The following is a 16,538-nucleotide window of genomic DNA, read 5'->3' on the forward strand; positions in this document are numbered from 1 at the left end:
ATGAACACTAACGACACATTTTAAACAATAACATTAACAACTAATTTTAAACAATAACAATAAAAATAATAAAAATAACAATAAAAATATATGTATAATATAGGAAGAAAAAATAAACTAATTTTAAACAATAATATTAACAACCCATTTTAAACAATAACAATAAAAATAATAAAAATAACAATAAGAATATATTTATAATACAGGAAGAAAAAATAAACTCAGTCACATGCACACACACAAATAATTCTCAGTCACATGCACGCGCACACACACACACACACACACAAATAATTGTCACATGCACACACACACACAAATAGTTCTTACAGTCACATGCGCACACACACACACACACACACACACACACACACACACACACACACACAATTCTCAATCACATGCACACACACACACACACAAATAATTCTCACAGTCACATGCACACACACACACAAACCGCACACACACACAAACCACACACACACACACACTCTCCGTCAAGTATATTTGTCAAGTCAAGTATATTTGTATAGCGCTTTCCACAATACAGATTGTATCAAAGCAGCTTCACAGTATTAAATTAAAATAATACAACAAGGTTTGTTTCTAGTGGAATTTATTGATAAAATCAAATTAGATATCCCCAGAATATCCCCAACTGAGCAAGCCAAAGGCCAAGTTGTTCACTCTCCGTGAACAACTTCTTTTTGCAGAAGCCTTCTCTCTCGTCCACCATCTCTCTGTCTGCTCATTCTGTGTGTACTGTTCTGGTCTGATTGTCTATCTGCGTCACCTGCGCTGACGAGCAATCAGATCGGCAGCAGGTGTGTCTCGTTTATGGATCCTATATGTAGTCTTGTGTTTGTCAAGTTCAGTGTCAGATCGTTGGTTACTGCTTCTTGTTTCCACTCTGTGCAGTTCTGTCCTGTTCCTGGTCACCGCGGACTTCCTGCCGTCAGTGCGGTTTGCATTGGACTTTGCCCGAGTTTTGCCGCTTGCCGTTGTTTTCTACGGTTCCTGTTTCCTAGGAATTATTTCAGCCCACAGCAGTCTCAGCGCTGCCAAGGACCTAACTGCCGACCAGAGACTTTCCACCTGCCTTGCCTTGTGCTCTTGCTGTTCTAAATAAACCTTATTCTCATTCGCAATTGGATCCAGTGTTTTTGTGACCTGACATCTCTATCTGCTGCCAGCTGGAGCCACCTTTTCATGGTCCCCTCGACCTCCATTTCAGCAGCACTGGCTGTGAGGGGTTTTTTCCGAACTGCAGCTTTGAAATAAAGAAATAAATATTGTTAAGCATTACAGTATTTCACAGTTTCATGAAAATATGCTCATGTTTTGATGAATAAAACCAGGCTAAAACATTTTTAATTCTAACTTCTAGATATCACACCACTGAACAAGTTGAGAGAAGTTCCAGTTGAGGAAAATGTGTTTTACATTGCAAATATTCTTGATATTGGCTTGTCAACCCTTTGTGTCTACTAACAAGTGTGTTATATAGAGCAATACACTATAATACTATAAGTCTCTTCTGCTCACCAAAGCTGCATTTTTTGACGGCCTATTTGATCCAAAAGGTCAGCACAAACAGTAACACTGTGAAATATTATTAGGCCTACAGCTGTTTTCTATGTGAATATGTAGTAAAGTGTAATTTATTCCTGTGATCAAAGCTGAATTTTGGCTTTCCTCCATGATTGCCCGCCAGTCATTTTTACCAGGTTAGTGCTAAGTACTAATTAGTAGGACAATGATATTAAAATACCAAATTCAGTATACCTCATTGATTAATCATACTATGTACAGGAAGGCAGATAAACCCCGAATATAAACACAAAGTGTTTTTCCATCAAACCATTAGGCCTACTATTTTGCGTTACGTTCATATTCACCTGCTTGCCTGCATATATGCATCTTCAATCAGATATACTGAATTTGATCTTTTATAATCACTGTTTTACTACATTGAGGCACCTGTTTCACACTGGGGGCCCTATCTTGCACCCAGCGCAATTGACTTTGTACACTGACGCATGTATCATTCCTATTTTGCACCCGACGCACAGCGGACTTTTCCCTCCACAGACGCATGTCGGTAAACTTGGGAAAGAAAAGAGGAGGCGTGTTCCGGCGCAAACGTTCCCTGGTGCTATTTTGCAGTTTCAGAAAACAATTCCTCCACTGACCAGGAGAAACCTCGTCTAAAGTCAGTGGCGCGTTCGCATGTTATTCATATGCTATTTTAAGGGCGCATGCTTGGCCATAATGTAGCGTGTGCACAGCACACATACACTTTGCTTCTCTCATCTACACAGAAGCAGCAGTTTTCATTTTTAGAAAACCATACATTATTACAAGGAAAAATATTCCACACGAGGGAAATCATTGTGGTGTCCATGAAGATGTGAAAAAATAGGCATAAATCTAGCTTACACATTTACCCAAATTATTATACGCCTGTTTAACCGAAGCTAATTTGGGTGTGTTTCTCCATCCCCAATGTCACTTCTCTGTGTTTTACGGCCCTGACGAGAACGTCGGTCTCCTCGGCTGTGAACCGCTCCTGGCAAATCCGCTGTTATAATAGCAATCCGCCATGGAACAAGCACGCCTGCTCTTAAAGGGAATGTGAGATGAGGCTCTGATTGGTTTATTTCACGTTACGCCCAAACCACACCTATGAGTAATGAAGCTACTTCAGACCAACACATTTTAGATTTGCATCGGGTGCAAGAGTCATTTATCTCGTTTGATACTTGCGTTTCAGATCGTTAAAATAGGGCCCTGGGTGTTTTAGAACGTCGTGCTGTTTTTATTAGTTGAAATGCAGCAGGTGCTGGATATGTAATACTGGCATTTTATTCAAATGTTTTTTGAGTTTCTTCTTTTGAAATGGAAAATTGACAGTTCCGTAATGCAGTGTGCCCTCCGGGCCTCCGTGGTAGTCACGTGACTGTAAACTATAGTTTACAATAACATGCAAGCATATTACATATTACAATAATATGCAAGCAAGTTTAAACTTTAAATCAATTTACTAGTCATGAAAATGTGAAATCATTATGTATTTATATTTGCATCAAGTCTACTTACAAGGCTTTGAGGTAGGTGGTGTTGCAAAAAGGCCCTCAGAAAAGTTTTCTGCTGCATGGAACTAGCAAAATAAGAAAATAAATAAGAAAAATCATAATAAAAGTTCTTCAAGCAGAGTTCTTGACACAGAATGCCTGTCAGTCACCCACTCAGTTAAGCTTTGGGTCTGTATTGCTCAAGGACAGACACTTTTTGGCCAGTGATTGAAGCAGCAATGCTCCAATGCGCAAAAACAAATTAATGAAAAGGCCAATATCCATAACCACTTCGTTTACAAAGACGATTAATGACCTCACCCATTTTTGAATGGCCCCTCTTCATCAGCTTACTCCCACTGATATTTTTTGGTGCTAAAAAGAATAGTATTGGCATCAGTAATTATTTTTTGCTTTCAAAAGATGCATAACCAATTCTGAAAAACAGGCTAATTAAAAATAACTCATGTGGACATGGCCAAAATAATTATTATGTTGTGTTGCGTACCTGAGGCAGTGTCAGCTTTGGAGGCCGTATACCATATTTGTTGGGTGGCACAGGGAAAGTACAAACTATAACATGAAAGGAATATATTAAAATAATGGAAATGTGATGTAAACACTGATGTTTTTATCCAAAATGTAGCATTTCTTAAAGCAATCATATCCTATGCAAAAGCATTCAATGGAAGAGCCACAGCAGTCTGACTGAACTTGGACTGTTACTGCTCCGGAAATATGTTCACATGCCATCCTATGAACTTTAATATAACAAATGAGGTGATTAAAATAGACTAGCTACACATTTAAATGCATACAATTTTGTTATAGTAGCCTACATCTTTAATCATCTGTAAAGTAGTTTTTTTTTTTTTAAATTAACAGCACAACTACCAAAAAAAAAAAAATTAACAGCACAACTATTATACATCAGTTAGAATAATAAAACAAAATAATGTTAATTAAATTTACACAATGTTATAGATTAGGCTATGAGATCGCGCTCATCTAGCCTATCTCAGTGATCATCACAAACGATCTAACTGTTATAAAGATATTAAAAAACAATTCTTCTTGACATTTAAAACATAATACAACACTACAATGAACATTAAATTAATTAAATTACTTGCCTTTTTTGCCGCTGAAAATGTTCCTAATTCTTCCTGACACTTCCTGACACTAGCCCATTCATAAAACGCCGTATATGAGCCAGCGCGAGTACAACTGCTTTTAGCCGACACTTACGGCAAGCAGTTTTAGCTTAAATTGTACCCAGCATTACTCGTCGTAATTGCATTTTTACTAGTAGCCTAAGAATTTAATTTGAGAGCTCTACAATTGAATTGTTACTAGTAAAAAAAACGAATTAAAGATATGTAGGGTGAATACTGGTAAAGTGGGACACTTTCTGATAATTTACCTTCTGCATAATGTTTTATTATGATCCAAATATCTTAGCCCCTCATATGATACTATTCTAAATAGCTTAAGAGCTCTACTCTACTATACAGAATAAAAAAGAAAGAAACATTAAACACAGGATGGATGACTCTTCCTCAAACACACATGGACCCCAAACCACATTTTTCCAGGCGCTACTGTCAAACTGGGACACCTTTATTGGCAAACTGGGACACTTCAAACACATTAAATTGTTATTCAAATGTAGGCCCAATTAATTAAATACACAATAACAATATAAACAACAACAACAAAAATAATAAAAATCACTTTTTTTAAGGAGGGGTGCAGGTACAGCAGATTCTTTCCACCCCTCCCTCCCTCGCCTGTCCACAATATTTTGTATTGGGTTTAGTTTATTTCATATAAATGTAAAAAATTGAAATCTTCATAAACATTTCTTCTTATAGGCTAATTGTATTCCACACAGTTTCATTCCTTTTTGTTGAAAAGTTTTTTGCAAAAATGGCAAATGTCCCAGCCATCCAAGTTTGTACCCTCCATCTTTCTTGTTTTTTTTTTTGTTTTTGTTTTTTGGAATTGGCATTGTTTTTTAAAATCAGTTTACAATCTTTGTTGAAATATCTAGCTAGCTAACTAAATTTATGAGGGGCATACAAAAAGGGAACTCCCCCATTAGAATGACTTAAATGGCTGTCCCAGTTTGCCAGTAATACCCTGTCCCAGTTTAACAATACACTATTGGCAAACTGGGACAGTGTCAAAAATCACATAAAAAAACAACAAAAAAAGATTCATATGAATGTGATTTTTACAAATTCTGATTCACCATTACATCCTATAACAAAATATATAACAATTACAAATGATCCATGAGTGTTTTAATTTTTATAATCTTAACATTATTCACCTCAGAATGCTATGTCATTTTACTTTACCGTCTCGGTTCACTGTAAGGTTGTTGAATATGGTGTGCCACACCCCCGGAAGTGATGTCATAGCCACAGAATCTATATTTTTTTTATCACATACTTGCTTATGATGAGCTCAGTGTTGATTTTTAGTAATGGAATCATTTACATGTTAGAAATGAAGAAGCTTAACTGTCCCACTTTACCCATTGTCCCACTTTGCCAGTATTCACCCTATAATTGCAGCGCTCTGTAATTGAATTAAAGAGCTCTGCAATTGCATTCTTGTAACAATTCAATTTTAGAGCTCCATAATTAAAAATGAATGGAAGTCAATGGAGACATATGACTAGTAATAATTGAATTGTAGAGCTCTCAAATTTAATTCTTACTAGTAAAAATGCAATTACGACGAGTAACGCTGGGTACAATTTAAGCTAAAACGGCTTGCCATAGACACTGGCCCATTCATAAAAAGCCGTATGTCAGCCAGAAGTGTTGTGTACTCTGGGCCACGGGCGTAATTTCCTATGGGGACAGGGGGGACATGTCCCCCCCACTTTTCAAAATCCCGTTTGTGTCCCCCCCACTTTCAAATTCGTTATGATTTTTATTTTTTTTGCACACCGTCATCGCCATGGAGGAGCAGGACAAAGAAAGCCTGTGCCGATGTGAGCTGCCGCGTCCAGGAACGTCGCGTCCACACTCTAAAAATAGCTCAATGAAAGTTCTAATGAGCAGGGAGCGCTCCTGACGCACACATGTCACGCACAGACAGCGCGCCAGAATCGTACAATAACACACACTTTTATGCCAAAATGCCCGTTTTTCGAGTTAAATAAAATCTTAAATGAAAGTCAAGAGTAAATGGGAAAATTAAATGCGTGAGATCCTGTCAGCGGCAGATCTTAAAGGGACAGCAGCCACTAATTCTCTGTCAGTAAAGTTAACCAAAGAACAAAGGGAACAGAGAAAATCATTGTATGAAAAACGTGTAGCTTTAATAAGGATTAGCCTAATCTATATGTAATTTATGATTTATGCAGTGCGGACTATTTGATAACCTTATTCAATTTCTGTATATTTCGTATCTGTTAAGACAGGAAAGGCACATAGGCCTACAGGACCAGATTAACCATTAGGGCAAGCCTATAATTTCTATTATTTAAAATTACTTTTAACATTTAAAAACAGACGTTTTCAAATTCCAAAGCTTGCAGAAGGTTCCTAATGGCAATACTGACTTAGGCTACAGGTAGCCTTGAGTAAATTAACTTGTCTAAGAAAATGATTCATAAAACGTATAAATATCAGTTGAGCCTGTGTTTACTTTCGTTTCTCCACGACTATCAGTCAAAGTTCAGCTTTAGAAGGGGAAGAAATAGGCCAGGATAAGAATACTGAGAGAATAAGAAATATGAAGATGAGGAGAGAGCAGTATTGACAAATAATCTAATGACAATGTTATAAATAGCCTATTTCTTATAATTTTTTGGCCTTCAAAAGTCCTAAATTTCACATATGTAGGTCAGAGAAATCCAAATTTTCTCGGGGGAGGATGCCCCCAAACCCCCCTAACTACAGGGGGGCCTTGAGTCTTGATGCTGCAGGGCACAGGACATTGTTAATCCGGCCCTGGGTAAATATGACATTTATTATGGGTTTAAGTGAGGATTGTTTAAAGTTCACTTCAATTAAAAGTTGTTATATTTTTGAAGCCTAATAAATGTTTAAAATTTGGGGGAAAAAATAATTTTCATCGAGACATCGGTAGCTATATTAATATCAGTGATACAGGCCTTCATTCATAAAAAGATGCTATTAAACAATTAGGCTATTTAAATACTGTCTTTATGTTGTTTCTACATTACAGTGGAAATTGAGTCTCACTTTATTTCAATTTCATTTACACACAAAACATTAATAGTGAACATTTTTTACTTTATAAAATGATTCTCTCACGTCTTGGCAATCAGCCCCATATTAAACAATAAAAAAGTAAGACATATTTTTGTTATACATAGTTTAGTACCCTACTATTCTTTTTGGCAGAATTTATCATTATAATCAACTTAATTATTTTCAAAATTATTATTATTAATTATTTTGTATCTCCATAGTCCCCAAATGTATGTAAATGCAGGAAATGGGATTCAAATTGAAAAAATGTTCCCCCATTTTGTGTCCCCCCCACTTCTCAAACCAAAGTTACACCCTTGCTCTGGGCCATTATCTTTTCACCGATGCCGACACCGAGCCGACAGTAGCGCATTTCAGCCGGAATCGGCCCAAATGTGCTTGCTATCTGGGAGATATCAGGACTGGTGGGAGCATATTGTGTTTAAATATTGGCTTTAACGAGGAGCAGTGGGTCCAAAATTTTGTTGTGTAGGCCTACAACAATATGTTGTGTCAAAGTTTTTTCACATTCCTCTCCTACGACGACACAACGTTTCGTCAGGCCCTATATCCGTCCCTTTGCAGAAGCACGTAGGGGTTTCTCTCGTCATTAAACCGCAGAGACGTCGCCTAATGCCTCAGAAAATCCGATCTGCCTGTTTACATGACAGTCGCATTGGCTCATATCCGATTTATTTCCACATACGAATGAGGCCTGAAACCGATCTCGAAATATCCGAATGCATGCGTTTTTTTCCTGTTTACACTGAACACATCGGTGTCATATGAGCAAAAAATCGGAATAGGGGTTATGCAGAAGAACGCCCAACGTTCGAACCGGAAAACAGGTATAAGCATTTCCGGTTTGCACTTAAGTAAGCATCTGCAGCGGTAGTTGATCTCTGAGGTAACTTATTTTTCGCTTTTTTAGAATACAATTCTTATTTCTGTTTTAATTAAAATGTCACGAATGCTTAAGTATCAGAAAAAAATTTTTTTATAAAAAAATAAAATGCAGTCTAAATTTGATTGTTTTAATCGTCTGCAAGCAAATATAAAAAGTTAAACTACTGATAGCATACAAGTCTAAACTAACTTACTGATAGTTAGCTAACTCTACATCGGGTGCCATTAGCAAAAGCTACATATACTAACTTACATACCTTCAGAATCATGAATAAATGAGGAGGCGTAAAAACTTAAATCCTTTATCTAACGGAGTACTCGGGGCTCTGGACGTCCGTTTGGCAATACGATGTACATCTGAAATGGATAGAATGGGTAGCTCCTGTAAACACCGGCTATAAAAGGTCGCCATTCCTACGCTGTGTTTACCTCAGTAGCTGACGACCGGAAGTAGTTATACCCGTTTTGTAGAACCCGGAAGTATGTTCCGCATAACCCCTATTGGGTCACATTTCACTGACAGTGTAGGCTAAACGAGGCCAGTGAGAAAGTATTGAGAAAGTAGCCATTCCTTTTCAAATAATGTTTTTTTTTTTAAAGGTAAATCTCTTTTGAGACAGTCTATTTCAGATCAAATTATAAAATGCCATTTTCAGAAAAGCTCTTTGGACGTCCCGTTCCTTTTACAGTCACTTTCTGTAAATCAGCTTCTCTTCAGAATCAGAGAGCCGTTCGAATCTAGAAAGACCTTCTCTAATGATAAATTAAACGAGACACACTGTTCTTTATTGAATAATGTATTTATAAGGATCCTATTATTTTTTGCAGAGAACCGTCTGTCCACTTAGACGCCTCATGACAGACCCGACTGAATCCATCTGACATAAACTCAAAAAACTCAGTTCCTGTGTTGGAAATGGGTTTGCACGCTCTGTTCAGCTATTCCCTCAAATAAACAGTTATTTCGCATTTTTAATAACATTTTATGAACTTAAGTAAGATAATGCATTGTATTGTGGGATACAGTATTCTACACAGTAGACACATTTTGGAAATTGGTTATTCAATACAGAAAATGTGCACTATATATATATATATATATATTTTTTTTTAGTATCAGTTTTCATTTTTATAGTTTTCATTATTTATTTATTTTAAGTATTATTAATTTGGCTGTTTATTAATTTCTGTTTTAAAAAAAAACCAAATATATAGTTTTTATTAATATTATTTTAGTTTTGAGTTGTTTTAGTACATGAAGTTAACCTTAATTACGTAGCCTAACTATAGCTGAACTAAAAAAAGCTTATGTTTTTTTTACATTTTATTTATTTTATCTTATTTTTTATGGTTTTAGTTTCAGTTTTAGTTAACCATGTAGAGTAGGCCTATACATATTATATTGATAATATTTGCACAGTATTGTTGTATTCTATTATGATTATAACCCGATTTTAACTGTGGATATTTGAGTATTTATGCAGAAGGAACACAATTATGATTGGTTTTATGTTTCAAAATGCAAAAACGTTAAGAAAACGAGTGTCCCGTTGGAGAGCAAGGATGAAATACAGGCAATATTAAGGGATATAAAAAAATGAATCACTCAGTTTGTTGTTTGTCGACCATTTTTTAACAGTGATGTAGTTTCCATAATAGCCAACTTGTTTATCAATAATCTCAAAATCTCAAAAAAGTGTGATGAGGGAAAACACTTACATTTATTCATTTAGATGACTTTCGATGAAGAACAGAGAAGCGATTCATCATATGGAGGAGTGTTAAAATGCTAACAAAAAAAAAATACACAGAGAGAAAAAATATTAATTTTCAGAACATTCTGCATATCATAAAGGGTTAATGCTTGCAGTGCATGATGACGTTTTTTGTCATTTAATTTGCTTCAGTGAATTCTTTCTCCACTCACTTCTGTTCTGCTCTTTCCCCTCTTTTTTTTTTTTTTTTTTGTCTCCACTGGTTTTATTCTCAAATATATATATATATATATAATTCTGTGCTCTGGATCAAATGCAATAGAGAATCAAGCTGAGAGATGTCCTGTTTCTCTCGGTCCCCATGAGATGTTCATCACTAGAAGAGAGAAAGGTGACATCTTGTCCTTTCACTGTTTTTTTCAGTCGAACAGAACAGAACAGAACAATCTGCACAATGTACTTCACATTCTGCTATAGTTATCATCATCATAATCATCATCAGTTATCATGATAGTTATCATCATCATCATCATCATGTTCTTCATCATCTCCATCTCAATCATCTGTTTCTCATGGTCAGTCATTTGTTCAGCCTGTTTTTCTCCTCACTGTTGTTCTTTAAAATCATCTTGCGAATATAAATAGTTTTGTTGGTTTTTGTATTTAGAAAAAAAATCTATAAACACATTTATAATGTTAGAAAAAATTACTTTTAAAACATATAAAATAAATGCGGTTCTTTTGAACTTTCTATTCATCAAAGAATCGTGAAAAACAAAATGTATGATGGTTTGCACAAGAATCTGAAGCAGCAAAACTGTTTTCATCATTGATAATAATCAGAAATGTTTCTTCAAATCATCATATTAGAGTGATTTCTGAAGGATCATGTGACACTGAAGACTGGAGTAATGATGCTGAAAATTCAGCTTTGATCACAGGAATAAATTATATTTTACTATATATATATATATATATATATCAAAAACACATCAAACACATCACATCAAAAACAGTTTTTTATTGTAATAATATTTAACAATATTAATGTTTTTACTGTATTTTGTCAAATAATTGCAGCCTTGGTGAACATTTGGAACCTCTTTCAAAACAATAAAAAAAATTAATTCTTCCAAACCGGAAGTGTGTGTGTGTGTGTGTGTGAGAATTTCAGCGTGGGATTGCGTGTATTGCGCATAATTTCACTTCAGTCCAGTTCATTTTCGTTGCTCATTGCACTTAAACAGTCAAATACACACAAAATAATGTCAAAATGCCGGTCTTGGCGAGTATTCATGTAAACACAGTCAGTTCTGTATTAAGTGAACGTAAACAGTCGAGAAAGAAAACACGTGTAACAGTATAATGGATCCGTGCGTCAGGTCTTAAAGTGACAGTAGCCTAATATACCGGCTGCCAAATTATGAGATTATATTAAAATATCTATATGGCCATTTTCCCCCATGGTATCGGTGTCAAAATTGTGGCCAGTGAAAATGCTGAGTGGCTCGTAACTTTGGAAAACCACTAAAATGAGCAAAAAAGTGAATGTCAAGCCCTGGATATATATTCACTAAACTCAAACGACCTCCACAGTCTCCAGATCTCAATCCAATAGAGGAGTTTTGGGATGTGGAGGAACAGGAGATTCACAACATGGATGTGCAGCCGACAAATCTGTAGAAACTGCATGATGATATCATGACAATATGGACCAAAATCTTAAATATAATATATTATAAGTAATAAGAAGTAGCTAATACTGGCATTCATCAAGAACAAATTAAAATATAGGCTGCTGTCACTTTAAGACCTTACGCACAGATCCATTATACTGTCACACATGCGTTTTCTCTCTCATCTGTTTACGTTCACTTAAAACATAATAACTGACTGTGTTTACGCTAATCTCGCCAAGACCGGCATTTTGACATTATTTTATGTGTATTTGACTGTTAAGTGCAATAAGCAGCAAAAATGAACTGGACTGAACTGAAATTCACACACACACACACACACACACACACACACACACACACACGCGCACACACACACACACACACACACACACACACAACCGGTTTGGAAGAATTAAAAATGTGTAATGTTTTGTGTAAGAGGTCCCAGATACTGTATATATATATATATATATATATATATATATATATATAAAAATGTCATACTATTTTGCTAAATTCTTTTCTCTTAGAATACCTCAATGAACAGAGGAAAATATGGACGCAGTGCATAATATCCTTCATCTGGTTTCCATAGGAACATAAGTCTGTGGAAATAACACTCAAGAAATCCTAATGGCTGATCAAAAAATAACCTCATAAGCAGGACTAATTCTGAATTCGTGGAGAGAGTTTTAACAAAAGCCTCAGCATTAGTAAGAGAACGGCAGCTGATTTGACCTCATTCAGACGTGAGGTGAACAAATGGTCATAACCGACGTTTGGAGTAACAGTCCATTAATTATAGATGCTCTTTTGTGTCAGGGAAATGCTTTCAATTTAGCTAGAAAGGAAATATGACATGGAAAAACAGCAGATTTTTGGAGTAGAGTTTGATTATAGTTCAGTCATGCGGAAGATGCAAAACTACATGATGCAAAAAAAAAAAGCCTTTAGGCAAAGCTTTTAGATCTGGAGACAAAATGTACAGAGACTGGTTCATTCCAGGCCCAAACGGGACACACACCCTGGGAACATTCAAAACTATTCTTATTAAAGGTGCTCTAAGCGATGTCGCGCGTTTTTTTAGGCCGAGACATTTTTTGTCACATCCAGCATAGGGCTTTGACTTTTGCCCAAAAATCATATTCGAAGTTCGTTTGTTTATTAATATTCGCATATATTTGAATATTTATTAATAATACTTTGACCATTAAAACGCCTTCGGTAAGACCTATATTGGTATCAAACTTAAGTTGTATATGTTCTGTCCACCAGAGGGCAGTGTATCAGTGAATGTCAATAGGCAGGCAATGATGTTTTCAGAAGAAAAACACACTTTTTTTTTATTTATTTTTAATAAAAAAAATGGACTTTGTCCTTACTTGTGATTTTTCCCTGATTCTTTGGGAACCCAAAGTAGCGCCACATGTTGCTTTTCAAATTGTCAGGAGTGTAGATTTCGAACTCCTCGAAATGGCGGTTTGGCGCGGCCATTGTTTTGGTATACAAAATAGGCGCTAACCAGGACGCTAACGTCACCTACAGGAGTCCAGATGACCAATAATAGCCTTGCTAATGAGCTCGCGATTCACAACTTCACCAGGCGTGAAAAAGCCTCGGAATCTGAATTGAAAACAACGTTTACAAGCAAACACATTTACAAAAAATAATGCCCATAACAGGTTCGAATATTAAAGGCTGCCTAATATTCGTTCGAATATTTTTTTTTAAAATTCGAATTATATTTGAATAACGAAGTTCGGAGTCAAAGCCCTAATCCAGCACATCTCCTCACTATCCGCTAGCTGCCCGTCCCCTGAACACACTGTAAAAAAAACGCGGTCTTTGTAGACAGCCCAGGCTCCACAAACGACAACAAAAACAAACTGGCCCAGCCTGGACCACGAAACATAACAAACAGTTTTCCAGCCAATAACCGACAAGAATGATTCGGGGGTGGGGGGGGGTTAGTGCACATGAAGGGGGGTGTGTGGAGGAGAGAGAAGCATGAAGAGGGAAGTTAGCTAGAGGAAAGATGTCCTAACAACGACAACGACTAACGTTAAAATTTTATATTCTTGAGAATTTTGATATGGCCGACACACGACCAAAGAGACGACGTTACAATGAACAAATAGCAAAGAAGAGGGAAAAGGAGAAGGAACGTGCAAAGTCCCGAATTTACATCGGAAAAGCATTCAAAAGGTGAGTTCATGACTGTTTCAGGAAGCACGGAAGGGATGAGGAGGGGATGAGGAGGAGGGAGGGTCGAGCTAGCCTTCATTTTGTTTGACAATACTTCGAACGTCAACAAGTAGTGACGTCACCCAACATCGCTTAGAGCAACTTCAATAAAATAATTGGCAACACTTTATTTTGATGGTCCCCTCCAGACATTCTACTAACTTTAAGTAACTTTGCAACTACATGTCAACTTACTCTACTAACCCCAACAGTCTCTACTAGTTAACATGCTGACAGGTGCAACATTACTTATAGGCAACAGAATGTCTAAAGGGGACCATCAAAATAAAGTGTAACCAAATAATTAGATTAAATTACATTTAAAAATAACTTTTAGATTTGACTACCCATCATTTACTCTCGCCATTCAAAGTTCGCTTGATTTATATGATCTTCAGCTGCCCTATATTACAGTTAAAGTGGATGGTCATACTTCAAAAAGGATAAAAAAGCACTACGAAAGCATCTGTCAAATCGCATTCGATTCAAACCCAGGCATCTATGACATTTGATGTCAAAATGACAAATGTTGAGCTTAAAATTGGGTCTGTTCTTCACACAAAGCAATCATATGACTTCTGAAGTCATATATATAATATAATAATTCTAATATGCTATATATATATTATTATTTTTTGTGCAAATTTTCACCATAACCTTCATGAGTGTGAACGATGAAAACATTCAATTTTGGGTGCGCTGCTCATTTAAGATGTTATTTGGCCTCTTTATGAGCTTATAAATAATTTGACTTTTGAGAACATTTTTGGAAATTCTATCCACACAATGATGGTGAAACCCACACACACACTCACACACTCTCACACACAGACACACACAGTAAATCTGTCAGGTCTGATATGCGTTTCTACAACCATCCTGAATTCCCTACAGGGGTCTTAAAGCAATATGCACAGGATTCCTATCAGAATTCAACCTTGCACACCATTTAAAATGATCTTAATGGGATCAAATGAGACCCTACTGGGTGAACTCGAATGCCTAGAGGATTTAGAGTCTATTACATGCTTTACCTTTATCAGATCTCTGCTTGTCTTGTATTGAAAATATGTCCAGGGGTTTTATTTTCCAAATGATTAATTTGGGTTATTCTGTAATCCTATCAAAATAAATGGTTTCAATTGAACATTACATTCCAGTCCTGTGCACATGTTGAATGTGGGACTTGCAGTGATTTTGATTGATTTTTCACGTCATATTCAACTAAGCTGTTTCAAGTTTAGACAATGAATGTGACAATCCAGGAATGTGAAGAAATGCTGACGCGGTTGAGACGGCAGCTCAAAACTGCTCGGATTCACATCTCTGTGGCTTTCACAGTTTATTGTTTCCAAACCAACGTCAGCAAAAAGGAATCTGCTCGTTCCCGAGGAGAAATGATATACCTGCGCTCAGACGACCAGAGGAAAATCTCACGCGTCTGATCAGATGCTGCTCTTTCGTGGCTCAGGAGACGCTCAGTTCACGTTTCATTGTCCCAACTTTGCCTTTGTTTCTCCTGAAACAAAAACAGGCACAAATAAGCTTATAGTTGTCTTACAGTTAGAGTATAGCACTATAAAACTAATGTAAAGAGAATCTCAGATCATTTGGACAAGTTACATAAGTTTAAAGTCCCCCTGTAGTCAATCATTTTATTCCTTAAAACTCATCTTTCATCACCAAAATGACTTAAACTTTTTTTCCTTGCAAATTTTTTGTTTTATGCCTTAAAATATCTTGAATGTAACTCGACACCCTTGCCTCATTTAGTATACGCGCTTACGCGGTTCTATGGATATGCAAATGAGCCCCGCCTCCACTCACTCACTCAGCTCAGAGATCCACTGGTTGACGATCACACGTTGATCTGATTGGTTACAAGGTAGTTTGTGACGTCAGAAACACCAGCGATTTCAAAGCGTGTTTTTGAGACTGTCTTTGGTTCACTGCAGTTTTAAGGAGAAAATACTCAGCAATGGTGTCGACTTAATGAATTTACACATGGTTTGTCTTAAAGCACATTAAAAGCACCACATAGACACATAAACAACATTAAAAGCTGGATTTTCACCTCAGGGGAACTTTAAAACTGTCATGACAAGCAAACATCACCATGCATTTGGGTCGTGTGTCTCAGGACAGTTTGAGACATTTGTTGAGATCTCTCTTAAAACTCTATGAAACGTATGATTTCTGATGTCTTTCTCCCAAGAGTCTTGGTTGTTCCTTTCTGCTGATGCCTGGGAGAAAGAAGATAACAAAGTAGGTGTCATTTGAGGTTTTTCTTTCCAGTGGAAACCCAAAACTAAAAAGTGTTTACTTCCAAGTAAATAAATAAGGGAATTTGGTGAAATGTGAGGGATCTATAAACAGTGTTGTGGTGTGTTGTTCATTAAATGTGTCACAAGATGTGAATCATGACAAACAGTGCCAGTATCTCAGCTGACTCACATAAACAAATGCGACGGCGAACGCGCATTCGATTCTCAGACTCACGTGGGCTTGTGGGAATCGAGTTATGCCGAAAATCCCCTTTTCTGGTGCCGAGCGTCTCACTCTCTCTCTCTCTCTCGTTCCCCTCCCCACTTCTCTTGGTCTTTGGCTCATGTTAGATCCTGTCTATTTCAGCAACGTATGAAACCCCACCTCCTCCTGTCTCTCTCTCTCTCTCCCTCTCTC

The 16,538-nt window shown here is 36.7% G+C and overlaps 1 protein-coding gene and 1 long non-coding RNA gene across 2 annotated transcripts in view; both read right to left on the reverse strand.

The window, feature by feature from the left end:
• LOC311292270 (lipoprotein lipase) overlaps positions 1-16,538 on the reverse strand; it is a 632,457-nt gene that overhangs the window by 238,086 nt on the left and 377,833 nt on the right. The gene's annotated exons all lie outside the window — the stretch shown is intronic.
• On the reverse strand, positions 610-16,491 carry LOC311291685. Its single transcript, XR_014627597.1, has 8 exons — positions 16,311-16,491; positions 15,972-16,099; positions 15,263-15,375; positions 9,938-10,007; positions 3,586-3,650; positions 3,399-3,452; positions 3,103-3,163; positions 610-1,273 (listed from the first exon to the last, which is right to left on the reverse strand). It is a non-coding gene; the product is annotated as an uncharacterized lncRNA (long non-coding RNA).

This window comes from Rutilus rutilus (assembly GCF_951802725.1).
Source record: "Rutilus rutilus genome assembly, chromosome: 6".
Classification (NCBI taxonomy): domain Eukaryota; kingdom Metazoa; phylum Chordata; class Actinopteri; order Cypriniformes; family Leuciscidae; genus Rutilus; species Rutilus rutilus.